Below are 12,596 nucleotides of genomic sequence, written 5' to 3' on the forward strand. Positions count from 1 at the left end.
CAGTGAGAGAAGAGAAAAGAAAGTTGGGATCATGGCAGTATTTTGCCCCAGCATTTCATATTTCTGTAGATTTAGTCCAAAGCCAAAATTTCAAGAACAATATGAAAGGAGGATTTCTTGGTGTTTAATATGATTTCTCTCCTTTTTTATCTGCTGAAAATGAAAATAGGGACGAATGAAGGCTCAACTTTCCATATTATTTGGTTTTTCACGTTACACTGAGTATACAAAACATTAAGAACACCTGCTCTTTCCATGACAGACTGGCCAGGTGAATCCAGGTGAAAGCTATGATCCCTTATTGATGTCACTTGTTAAATCAACTTCAAATCAGTTTAGATGAAGGGGAGGAGACAGGTTAAAGAAGGATTTTTAAGTCTTGATTCATGGATTGTGTATGTGTGCCTAGGACCGTACCTGTCATGAAATTTTGTCAGCCCGTTATTGTCATGCAAAAGACTGCCGGTCTCACGGTAATTGATCATTAACTAACATAAACATGTTTAGCATCTCCAGGCCTCCACACATACAAGCCTCTGATGCTCACCTTTGGAACAACTACATAAAAAAAAGTATAATAAATAATTTAATATACACCATCACAATAAATCCATTATTTATTTTAGTCAGGTCTAAAGAAGTATTATGATATGAATTAAATGTATTTCAGAGGAACAAAATATGAGTTGGCCTAATGTAGGCCTATGCTATCTGGCTATGCTGTGTGCCATAGGTTGTAGGCTTGTTCTTGCTTCTGAGTCCCGTGTCATTTTATTTTATATGATTTTATAGCAAGAAGAAAATAACTGAACTTGGCTGAATAAAATAGAAAGGATAATTTTTCCATTATGGAGCGAACGTGCATATGAAGTGGCAGGTTGAGCTTAAAAGTGATCATTTGAAACAGGTGCAATATGCTAGATTTAGAGTTATTTAGCAACTTTAGTTGTGAATGATACAAACCTTAGTATGTCTTACAAATCAAAATATATATGGCTGCATGATGTGACTATAGGCTATGGATGATTTGAGAAAGTACCAGAAAAAGCTTGTGCTCTGTTCCTTGCCTCAGGCTGCACAGCTGTTCTCGAATCAAGAGATCATATTTTCACCCATCAGACTATTCTCAATTTAATATTGTCTTCACTAATATGTAACATTTGTTTCAATTTAGACTGGCCCATTATCAAATATGCAGGAACGGTGAAAAAAGACGTAATCTTTATGCACTCGAATAGTGAATGGAGGCTGCGTGATTTCCCGCCGATCAGTTTTGAAGGCTAATTCAAACATCTCAGTTGATGAGACAGGTCCTACAGGCCTTAGTTTTGTCGCACCTAGACTACTGCTCAGCGGTGTGGTCATGTGCAGCAAAGAATTACATGGGTAAATTGCAGTTGGTCCAGAACAAAGCAGCTCATATTGCACTTAGATGTACACAGAAGAAAAGTGTCAGTAAAATGCATGTCAGTCTCTCTTGGCTCAAAGTTGAGGAGAGATCGACTGCATCACTATTGGTCTTTCTGCGTGGTATTGACGTGTTGAAGGTACCGAACTGTCTGTTCAAGCAGTTGACAAACAGTTCAGACACACAACACATGCAACCAGAGGTCTCTTCACAGTCCCCAGGTCCAGAACAGAGGCTGGGAAAGGCACAGTATTAAATAGAGCCACGACTACATGGAACTCTGCCATCCCAGGTAACTCAAGCTAGCGATAGACAGTTAAAAAAACAGATAAAAGAACACTGCACAAAGGGGACTGTGAAGAGACGCAGCCATTTTATATACTGTATCTTGTATTGTAATTTGCACTGTACTAAGTATTAGACCTAGATAGTATATATATGTACTGATATGTAGGCTGTGACATTTAAAATGTATTCCAGTCCTTGACTAATGTTCTGTACTATGTATTAGACCTAGATAGTGTGCATGTACTGATATGTAGGCTGTGTGTGACGTTTTAAATGTATTCCAGTCCTTGACTAATAATGGTCTGTACTATGTATTATGTCATGTTACATGTGGACCCAAGGAAAAGTAGCTGCTGCTTTTGAAGCAGTGAATGGGGATTCTAATAACTACCAAATACTGTTTTGATGATAAGTGCTTGATGTGATTTTCAATTTCATTTGCATTGATGTCAAAGTGGTTAGAGGGACAATAGAGTCCTGAGTACCAGACCATTAGGACCGGATGTTCAGATGGAGAGGGTACAACTCAATAGGATTGTATCTAGTGTCAGTCTGACACATATCAAACATTCATAGATATGTGAGGCGTGCTTGACTCGTGACTCACACTGGCCCAGCCCAGTCACAAGCACACTCACACGCACACAGTTGGAGCCAGTTGAAAGTGAATCCAGTAGTCTGTTTGATGTTAGTGTGACTGACCCGAGGCCCTCTAGATAATCCTTGCCTCTCGGTTACGGACTCAATATTACTACTGTTATCTCACAGTGAACAACCAATAGCAGTCTTCTGGTCCCACTGGCATAAAAACTATTTTATGTCATTAAACAGGCACTCTTTAAAGCCCACTTTAAACGAATTCTCACACTTTATTTGGATAGTCCAGATTTGTAGATGCTATACAGATAGTCATACTATCAACAAACTGTCTGTTAATAAGCAAATGCTTGCTAAGGTTAAGGTTAGATTTACAGTCGTGGCCAAAAGTTTTGAGAATGACACAAATATAAATTTTCACAAAGTTTGCTGCTTCAGTGTCTTTAGATATTTTTGTCAGATGTCACTATGGAATACTGAAGTATAATTACAAGCATTTCATCCACTATGGAACACTGAAGTATAATTACAAGCATTTCATAAGTGTCAAAGGCTTTTATTGACAATTACAGGAAGTTGATGCAAAGAGTCAATATTTGCGGTGTTGACCCTTCTTTTTCAAGACCTCTGCAATCCGCCCTGTCAATTAACTTCTGGGCCACATTCTGACTGATGGCAGCCCATTCTTGCATAATCAATGCTTGGAGTTTGTCAGAATTTGTGGGTTTTTGTTTGTCCACCCGCCTCTTGAGGATTGACCACAAGTTCTCAATGGGATTAAGGTCTGGGGAGTTTCCTGGCCATGGACCCAAAATATCGGTGTTTTGTTCCCCAAGCCACTTAGTTATCACTTTTACCTTATGGCAAGGTGCTCCATCATGCTGGAAAAGGCATTGTTCGTCACCAAACTGTTCCTGGATGGTTGGGAGAAGTTGCTCTCGGAGGATGTGTTGGTACCATTCTTTATTCATGGCTGTGTTCTTACGCAAAATTGTGAGTGAGCCCACTACCAGAAGCAACCCCACACATGAATGGTCTCAGGATGCTTTACTGTTGGCATGACACAGGACTGATGGTAGCGCTCACCTTGTCTTCTCCGGAGCTTTTCCGGATGCTCCAAACAATTGGAAAGGGGATTCATCAGAGAAAATGACTTTACCCCAGTCCTCAGCAGTCCAGTCCCTGTACCTTCTGCAGAATATCAGTCTGTTTCTGATGTTTTTCCTGGAGAGAAGTGGCTTCTTTGCTGCCCTTCTTGACACCAGGCCATCCTCCAAAAGTCTTCGCCTCACTGTGCGTGCAGATGAACTCACACCTGCCTGCTGCCATTCCTGAGCAAGCTCTGTGCTGGTGGTGCCCCGATCCCGCAGCTGAATCAACTTTTGGAGACGGTCCTGGCGCTTGCTGGACTTTCTTGGGCGGCCTGAAGCCTTCTTCCCAACAATTGAACCGCTCTCCTTGAAGTTCTTGATGATCCAATAAATGGTTGATTTAGGTGCAATCTTACTGGCAGCAATATCCTTGCCTGTGAAGCACTTTTTGTGCAAAGCAATGATGACGGCACGTGTTTCCTTGCAGTTAACCATGATTGACAGAGGAAGAACAATGATTCCAAGCACCACCCTCCTTTTGAAGCTTCCAGTCTGTTATTCAAACTCAATCAGCATGACAGAGTGATCTACAGCCTTGTCCTCGTCAACACTCACACCTGTGTTAACGAGAATCACTGACATGATGTCAGCTGGTCCTTTTGTGGCAGGGCTGAAATGCAGTGGAAATGTTTTTTGGGGATTCAGTTCATTTGCATGGCAAAGGGGGACTTTGCAATTAATTGCAATTCATCTGGTCACTCATCATAACATTCTGGAGTATCTGCAAATTGCCATTATACAAACTGAGGCAGCAGACTTTGTGAAAATTTATATTTGTGTCATTCTCAAAACTTTTGTCCATAACTGTAGAGTAAGGGTTAGTAGATGGACTATGAGTAACATTTCAACTATAGTCTGAAGAGCATCTACAAATGGACTATCCAAATAGTATTACCAAACAAACAACTTAAGGCCATTTATAACCCTTAATAGCCTTCATAAAGCCTTTATATGGTCTATATCTATGTATTTTTAAGCCTTGAGACAATTGAGACATGGATTGTGTGTGTGTCAATTTGTGTCTTTGAACGGGGTATGGTAGTAGGTGCGAGGTGCACAGGTTTGAGTGTGTCAAGAACTCCAATGCTCAATTGTTTCCCGTGGGTAACAACAATGGTCCACCACCCAAAGGACATCCAGCCAACTTGACACAACTGTTTTTTTGTTTTTTTAACCTTTATTTAGCTATGCAAGTCAGTTAAGAACAAATTCTTATTTTCAACACACTATGCCGTGAAGGACTGAAATCCTGCAGCGCCCGCAAGGTCCCCCTGCTCAAGAAAGCACATATACATGCCCGTCTGAAGTTTGCCAATTAACATCTGAATGATTCAGAGGACAACTGGGTGAAAGTGTTGTGGTCAGATGAGACCAAAATGGAGCTCTTTGGCATCAACTCAACTCGCCGTGTTTGGAGGAGGAGGAATGCTGCCTATGACCCCACGAACACCATCCCCACCGTCAAACATGGAGGTGGAAACATTATGCTTTGGGGGTGTTTTTCTGCTAAGGGGACAGGACAACTTCACCGCATCAAAGGGACGATCGACAGGGCCATGTACCGTCAAATCTTGGGTGAGAACCTCCTTCCCTCAGCCAGGGGATTGAAAATGGGTCGTGGATGGGTATTCCAGTATGACAATGATCCAAAACACACGGCCAAGGCAACAAAGGAGTGGCTCAAGAAGAAGCACATTAAGGTCTTGGAGTGGCCTAGCCAGTCTCCAGACCTTAATCCCATAGAAAATCTGTGGAGGGAGCTGAAGGGTCGAGTTGCCATACGTCAGCCTCGAAACCTTAATGACTTGGAGAAGATCTGCAAAGAGGAGTGGGACAAAATCCCTCCTGAGATGTGTGCAAACCTGGTGGCCAACTACAAGAAACATCTGACCTCTGATTGCCACCAAGGGTTTTGCCACCAAGTACTAAGTCATGTTTTGCAGAGGGGTCAAATACTTATTTCCCTCATTAAAATGCAAATCATTTTATAACATTTTTGACATTTGTTTTTCAGGATTTTTTTCTCACTGTTCAAATAAACCTACCATTAAAATTATAGACTGATCATTTCTTTGTCAGTGGGCAAACGTACAAAATCAGCAGGGGATCAAATACTTTTTTTGCTCACTGTAGGAAGGTGTTCCTAATGTTTTGTACACTTTGTGTGTAGAGTACACACACACACCCTTACTCACACACACACCATTGCATTGAGTTTTCAAATCAATCGAGCCACAGCTGGCTCCACAGATTTGGCCTTTACAGTAGCCTACAATCAACATAACCCCAACGCAAAAGATAGACAGACCCAAGTCTATCAGTATACGAGTCTGTCTCTGTCTTTCACCTTAAAGTCTTCATTAAACATCTGACAAAAGGGCTCACTTGGACCAATCTGACCCTAATGAACATTAAACATACAGTATTCCCAGATCTCAGACTGTGGCTTTAATTGATGTGAGAAGCTCCGTCTCTGTAAAATCACTACCCGACAACACAGTAACCCACTTAACCTAGTTGCTGAGGAGGAGTTCTTCTTAATTTCTTTCGTTGTTTTATTGCTAGTTGGATGCTGAATGTATTGGATTCTTCTTTTAGAAACCATAATGGCTGCATAGAGCGCAGGCTGGACTGGTGGCAGTCATTAAACTATGTTTGTCTCCGTGGGGTGATCAGAGGCTTTCAGAACAGGGCAGATGGCAACAATTAACTTAGGAAAACAAAGTGGAAAACATAATTATACTTAAAAAGAAGACTATATTTTAGTTTGACGTTTTATTTTTGAACTGCACATAGCCAATTTGATTACAGTTTCTGTATGGAATGTTTTGGAATATAGTTTTCCTTGTATCAGGGCTAGTTAAAATATACAGTATGTCACCATATGCCAATATATCACTATGTGGTTATTTAAGTGATAATGCACGAGAAGCGGTGTTTGGAGGATATATTGGCTAGGGCCAATATATCCTCCAATCCGGCTAAGAGGGCGTGATCACTTTTATACAATGGGTTACCAACACATTCAAATAATTATTGGCATATTTTCATAAATGTTATTTTGATTAATTTATTTCTATTTCATCCTTCCACAAGATATAGTCCTGACACAAATCTAGGGTTGCTACCCAAGCCGACTTGTCATTCTATCGGTTCGGTTCAGAGACGCAACCCAGTCGTTCTGTCTTTTTGTTATGCATCTATGGACGTGACCCAGTCATTCGTTCTAAATGTTCCATTGCTATACTGGCTGGCAACGTTCTTATCCCTTGCTTGCTAACTACGGCTAATTTACAAAAAGTGCAGCCGGAATAAAAGCAAAGTAGCTGCATCTGCATTTGTTTAAGCTGTTTTCTAGGGACATTTATTTTTATACATCAATATCAATGAGCTAACGAGGTGCGATTTTGCCTGGCATAGAAAATGTGCTCACTCGCCAGGACGACGCAGTTGTTCAGAGGAGCTAGCCAACAACACAGCTAACAACACAATAACTTCAAACTGAAGCTGGAAAGACTGCAAACTAGCTGCACTTCGTTTCGTTTTACCTTTTTTCAATTTACATTTCTTTGTATATATCCATAAAAATGATGCCAGCTGATTCATGACTTCGACTGGCTGAGAAACACTCCCGACACGTTACTATGGGACAGCTGGAGATCCAATTTGAATATTGAAACAATGTTGCAAATGTCGGAGAGACAGACAGCAAGGTTTATACAAATATCTGCTGTTGAAAGCTAAATGTTAGTCAAAAATAAATGTCTAAAGGCTTTTTATATTGGAGATCAAGTTTATAAATTGGTTGGCTGGGCTGATGAGACAGTGGATTGTGCAGTCAGATGGAACAGATTAAATGGGCATTTTAAGGTCATATATTTAGCCGGTGGTAACTTGTGGAATAGACACCGGCTGGAATGCGGTTTTAACCAATCAGCATTCAGGATTAGACCCACCCATTGTATAATGTGTTAATTATGCATTTACTACCTGACCTGTGCATTGTCTCGTCACACCAGAGTGGGTTTTATGACCAATTCTGTTCCGTTTGGAAAAGAACAATATAAGGTGCCAAAGAGAATGTAAAATGTGATATACAAATAAGCTTTTACCCAAATTAGACTATAGTGTGTTGAATAGTTTTTCCCCTGATTAGCCCAATCCCAAATCGACCCCTAGGCCATATGCACTTGTGGATATCTGAGAAGATTGGATAGGTGTAAGCAATATGGAGGAACTACCTAGCCTATCCATTACTATATTTGTTTTAGTTATACTTTCAGATATCAACGGGTGAGTAGGGAGTATAGAGCTAGGCGGGCGATTTAGGATTTGTCAAATTTTCAATCCCACTGTTGCTTGTAGCTTCACACCTTTTGTAATGTATAGAATATTACCCACCTCCCCATCCATCTCCATGGCCCTTGAAGTGGAGTGCTTCTGAATGTGTGCAATTGATGTATTATACAGAAGACTATCCTGCCAAGGAACGTAGCCACACACACCGAGCGAGAGAGACACTCATTACCTCCTCTCTTTAGCCCTCACAGGAGGGTGCTTCTGATCTGACTTTCCTCACAGCTAATACAGTGTACATTCCAGGGAATTTAGTTATCCTGCTGCCTCTCGTCTCTTACATCTGACTCTCCGACACTTACCAATCAGAGAGAAGCTAAGCAGCCTCCAGTCCCCTCACATCTCCCTTCCAGGTGTCTACCCTTAATGTAGGCTGCTGGAAGGAGCATGGACCATTAATTAGATTACAGTGGGCAGAGAGGGCACTGGGTGCAGTCTGGACCAGGTGGTGATTGGTCATGCGTCCCAATGGTACCATATTTCCTATATAAGGCCTATGTATCCTCGTCAAAAGTAGTGCACTACAGTATATAGGGAATATGGTGACATTTGGAACGCACACTTGGTGTGCCTCCAACCCTCTGTTCTGCCAACAATATATATGAACGTTCTCGTGGACACTTTGTCCTACTGGGCTTGGGTGGTTTCTAATAAAGGACTTATTTAGACATGGGACACCAGGTGAGTTTAACTACCAGGTAGAAACAAAAAACACAAGTGTTTCGGGCCTCCAGGTCTGGAATTGAACAGCCCTGCACTAAGGTGACTCGATGCCTTGTCTGGGATGAGACAATCACTGTCTGTGTCCCAGATGGACTACAGATTAAAATTAGCCATCCAGCTAAAACTGGTGCAATGGCATGCTTTTTTACTAATAGTGAAGACATCAAAACTATGAAATAACACATGGAATCATTTTTTTATTTAACCTTTATTTCACTAGACAAGTCAGTTAAGAACAAATTCTTATTTACAATGACAGCCTACCCCGGATGATGCTGGGCCGATTGTGCGGCGCCCTATGGGACTCTCAATCACGGCCGAATGTGATGCAGCCTTGATTCGAACCAATGACTGCAGTGACGCCTCTTGCACTGAGATGCAGTGCCTTAGACCGCTGTGCCACTCAAATATATTTTATATTTGAGATTCTTCAAAGTAGCCACCCTTTGCCTTCATGACAGCTTTGCACACTCTTGGCATTCTCTCAACCAGCTTCACCTGGAATGCTTATCCAACAGTCTTGAAGGAGTTCCCACATATGCTGAGCACTTGTTGGCTGCTTTTCCTTCACTCTGCAGTCCAACTCATCCCAAACCATCTCAATTGCGTTGAGCTCAGGTAATTGTGGAGGCCAGGTCATCTGATGCAGCACTCCATCACTCTCATCCTTGGTCAAATAGCCCTTACACAGCCTGGAGGTGTGTTGTGTCATTGTCCTGTTGAAAAACAAATAAGCCCAGACCAGATGGGATGGCGTATCGCTGCAGAATGTTGTGGTTTCCACGCTAGTTAAGGGTGCATTGAATTCAAAATAAATCACAGAATGAGTCACCAGATAAGCAACCCCATACCAGCTCTTCCATGCTTCACGGTGGGAACCACACATGCCGAGATCATCCGTTCACCTACTCTACGTCTCACAAAGACATGGCAGTTGGAACCAAATATTTCAAATTTGGACTCTAAAAAGGACAGACTTCCACCAGTCTAATGTGCATTGCTTGTGTTCTTGGCCCAAGTAAGTCTCTTCTCATTATTGTTGTCCTTTAGTAGTGGTTTCTGTGCAGGAATTCGACCATGAAGGCCTGAGTCACGCAGTCTCCTCTGAACAGTTGATGTTGAGATGTCTGTTACTTGAACTCTGAAGCATTTAATTTGGGCTGCAATTTCTGAGGCTGGTAACTCTAATGAACTTCTCCTCTGCAGCAGAGGTAACTCTGGGTCTTCCTTTCCTGTGGCGGTCCTCATGAGAGCCAGTTTCATCATAGCGCTTGATGTTTTTTGCAACTGCACTTGAAATGACTTTCAAAGTTCTTGAAACGTTCCAGATTGACTGACCTTCATTTCTTAAAGTAATGATGGACTGTCGTTTCTCTTTGCTTATTTGAGCTGTTTTTGCCATAATATGGACATAGGGCTATCTTCTGTATTCCAACCCTACCTTGTCACAACAACTGATTTGCTCAAATGCATTAAGGAAAGAAAATCCACAAATTAACTTTTAACAAAGCACACCTGTTAATTGAAATGCATGAAGCTGGTTGAGAGAATGTCAAGAGTGTGCAAACCTGTCATTAAGGCTACTTTGAAGAATCTCATAAAATATTTGTTTAACAGTTTTTTGGTTACTACATGATTCCATATGTGTTATTGTCTTCAGTATTATTTTACAATGTAGAAAATAGTAAAAAGAAAGAAAAACCCTGGAATGAGTAGGTGTGTCCAAAGAGGTGAGTGCGTGTGTGTTTGTTCTCTCTCCATGTGCCCTCTGCTGTCAATTTCTCTATGTCTTGTCTGTTGCGCTCTCAGGTACTTTTTCCTTACTGTCTCCTTTGTCTATCTTCTTCTGTTATGGCCTGTTCTGTTTTCATGGTGTCTCTCTCCATCATATCCTATTCTTCTGTTGCCGTCTATGTGCCTTGTCTGGTGTCTCTACCCATCATCTACTCCCCTTTAGCTGTCTCTGTGTCTTGTCTGGTGTGTCTCTTCAGTTTTTCCAAATCAGTCAAGGGGATACTGGGGTAGATTAACTTGTTTGTTTTGGGCCTGTGTCTGGGTCACCTAAATCATCATCTTCCCTACCAGCTGCCCCTGGCTGCTGCTGTTCTAAGTGCTCCACTGGCCTGCTGTTCTCATCTGTCCTTCTCAGCTCATCTGAAAGGTACCAAGGCAGAGGAGTGACATGTAATTAGTTAGTTTTAAAGGGCAACTGCACTTCCTGATTTGGCGTTGTTTTAGATTTGGTTAATTAAGAAATGCTAGTGGTCATGACTGAATTCAAATGTGAGTTGGTTTTCGAGGTGTGGTTTGATGTGGGTGTCTCGTGTGTGTTCGCATGTGGGTGAGTTAGACAAATTATTTAGCTTCAGCCGGCAGATGTGCGACCCGACTTTGGATAGCCTATTTCTGGGGCTAGTTAGGGACTGACACCTTTCAACATTTGTATATGAATTTCTACAATTAATAGTTGGTTTGAGGTTTTGAAATCATTTAAATTTGGAGCTATTGAAATGAACATATTGTCCCATGTACATTGAGTAATTTACCGATGGTCCTTAACTAGCCCCATAAGGATATCCAAAGTCAACCCAAATTTACCACAGGCATTACGACCGGGTCACATGCAGCTGCACTACGAATTAATGATTACTCGTGTGCTGCCAGCTGTGGGTAGGATTGAAACAAACCCAACCTTCATTTACACTCACATTAAGCATCTCCAATCCAAAATTAAATCTAGAATCGGCTTCCTATATTGCAACAAAGCATCCTTCATTCATGCTGCCAAACATACCCTCGTAAAACTGACCACCCTACCGATCCTCGACTTCGGTGATGTCATCTATAAAATAGCCTCCAACACTCTACTCAACAAACTGGATGCAGTCTATCACAGTGCCATCTGTTTTGTCACCAAAGCCCCATACACTACCCACCATTGCGACCTGTACGCTCTCGTTGGTTGGCCCTCGCTTCATACTCGTTGCCAAACCCACTGGCTACAGGTTATCTACAAGTCTCTGCTAGGTAATGCCCCGCCTTATCTCAGCTCACTGGTCACCATAGCAGCACCCACTTGTAGCATGCGCTCCAGCAGGTATATCTCACTGGTCACCCCCAAAGCCAATTCCTCCTTTGGTCATCTTTCCTTCCAGTTCTCTGCTGCCAATGACTGGAACGAACTGCAAAAATCTCTGAAGTTGGAGACTCATATCTCCCTCGCTAGCTTTAAGCACCAGCTGACAGAGCAGCTCACAGTCACTGCACCTGTACATAGCCCATCTGTAAACAGCCCATCTATCTACCTACCTCATCTCCATACTGTATTTATTTATCTTGCTCCTTTGCACCCCAGTATCTCTACTTGCACATTCATCTTCTGCACATCTACCATTCCAGTGTTTAATTGCTATATTGTAACTACTTCGCCACCATGGCCTATTTATTGCCTTAACTTACCTCATTTGCACTCACTGTATATAGACTTTTTGTTTTCTTTTGTTCTACTGTATTATTGACTGTATGTTTTGTTTATTCCATGTGTAACTCTGTGTTGTTGTATGTATCGAATTACTATGCTTTATCTTGGCCAGGTCGCAGTTGTAAATGAGAACTTGTTCTCAACTAGCCTACCTGGTTAAATAAAGGTGAAATATATATATATATTTTTTAAACATTATGATGCAGTCACGAACAACAAGTCTCACAAAACTTTTGGATGAGAGTGACTTTGTGACCAAAATTATTCTATTTACACTTTGTAGTATATTATGACAGAATAAATGTTTCGGACTCATATCAACGCCACATAGGCTGTTTCTAAATGAGAAGTTGTTTTTTTAGGGGCAGTTGCGCTTTAAAGGTACTGTATACTGACACGAGCAGGGCAACTCAACTGTAAAGAAAAATTCAAGTGACTGCATAAGAGCGCAACATGAGAGATAAGAAGCTACATAGCCTCTAGGGTTTATGAATATAAAGAGACAAGCAAAAAATACCTGTACAATGGAATACGTTATTAGACCTCTACAATTAATTTCATTAGTTCTACCAGCTAATGTGAGCGTTGTACA

The 12,596-nt window shown here is 41.5% G+C and overlaps 1 protein-coding gene across 1 annotated transcript in view; it reads right to left on the reverse strand.

Annotated features, from left to right (window-relative positions):
• hhat (hedgehog acyltransferase) overlaps positions 1-12,596 on the reverse strand; it is a 114,416-nt gene that overhangs the window by 53,840 nt on the left and 47,980 nt on the right. The window lies entirely within an intron of this gene.

This window comes from Salmo salar, chromosome 01 (genome assembly GCF_965601325.2).
Source record: "Salmo salar chromosome 01, fSalSal1, whole genome shotgun sequence".
Lineage (NCBI taxonomy): Eukaryota > Metazoa > Chordata > Actinopteri > Salmoniformes > Salmonidae > Salmo > Salmo salar.